Source organism: Protopterus annectens, chromosome 2.part1 (assembly GCF_019279795.1).
Source record: "Protopterus annectens isolate FY-2018-M chromosome 2.part1, PAN1.0, whole genome shotgun sequence".
Classification (NCBI taxonomy): domain Eukaryota; kingdom Metazoa; phylum Chordata; order Ceratodontiformes; family Protopteridae; genus Protopterus; species Protopterus annectens.
In genome coordinates, this window is record NC_056729.1 from 1,403,640,809 (window position 1) to 1,403,642,258 (window position 1,450).

Sequence of the window (1,450 nt, forward strand, 5' to 3'; positions counted from 1 at the left end):
CTGCAGTACTGATTTCATTTTCCTGGTGAATGAGTTCTGTTTGTTTATTGGGAATTACTGTTTTATATTTTTAATCATTTTGCTCAATATTAAATATTTGTTCATTAACTTACATTGTGACTGGACAGTCAGTGTTTTTGTTTAGTGATTTGATAGGGCTTATATTTGCCTTGATAACTTCCCGGGCCACTTCAAAAGCCTGGCTGCTTAGTTCATTTGCTACTATTTGTTTTAATATTTAACTTTCATAACCGGGCACCCCTTTAGAATGGCATGAAGACACTCTGATTGGTGGCAGCATTACCCTATTATTTTTAGGGAAGGGACACCTGTATCAACCTTTCCCAGAAGTGTTTGGATATGTGAGATTTAACTTAAAAAGTGTGAGTGTAGCAGATGTCTTAAACTGGGACACATTGCTCTGAAGTGTGTAATAAGGAGTTACATTAGGGGTGGACAGAAATATACAGTCCAGTCCCAGGCTATAGAGCGTGTTCCTGTTGTGTTCTTAGGGGAAAATTGTAAAATATTACTCCTGTTTAAGTGACAGTCTCACATTGGAGTCAGTAGTGAGGATTGAAGCTCCTTAGTTACTGACCTAGGATAGTAAGGGATGTCACATTAATTGGTGGCAGTCCGGTGTGATATTAACCAGACATCACAGCATGTTATAAATTTAGTATTTCCCTTATGGAAGATCCCTTTTTTAATAACAATGGATGTGAAGTAACTATAGTACATTTAATATTAGTTATAAAGCAGGTCATAATATTTCTAGTAGGAAATCCAGTATGACAGCCTGCCTGACAAATTCAAGTACATTTCAGACATACATATACGTCTTAATACTACTACAAATATAGAGCAACAGTAACAATATGCATTCAATTTTTAATTTTTCTGAATACAAATTACATTAAGCACACAATTCAACAACACTCACCATCTAACTGCAGTGGGCAAGGGAAATAGAAACTGTTACAAACAGAAGAGATTTTTTCATAGATTAGTACTAAGCTAACTGCCCTTATATCCATTTAAAGCCTAGCCAATTACCAAACTACCCCGTGTGAGAATCAAACCCTCCAACTTGTGTCTGTAAGGTAAACAACTTAACCATTATGCCAACCTCCCACACTTCCCTAATAAAATAAGGAACGCTTCAGAAATTTGCATATCATCCTTGGGCAGGGGCCTTGCTAAATATCTCTGTATTATTCCAATTTTAGTATATGTGCTGCCAAAGCAATCATCAGTTCAACAGTTAAAGATGTGATGCATTCTATTTTCTGCAACTGAAAATTTGAAATGTGTTAAATTACTATTTACCTCCTATAGTACACAAAGTTATAACTTCAGTAAAAGGTAAAATTATTTTTTTTCAGCCTGTGTTTGAGTGCTGAAGACAGAGGACCATGTTCTGCTTGAATTTTTTTTTCTTGGAGTTTAG

General features: G+C 35.5%; 1 non-coding gene across 1 annotated transcript; it reads right to left on the minus strand.

Moving 5' to 3' along the window:
* Positions 1-1,146: 1,146 nt before the first annotated feature.
* LOC122795190 lies at positions 1,147-1,249 on the minus strand. Its single transcript, XR_006363785.1, has one exon. It is a non-coding gene; the product is annotated as a U6 spliceosomal RNA (small nuclear RNA).
* Positions 1,250-1,450: the final 201 nt, after the last annotated feature.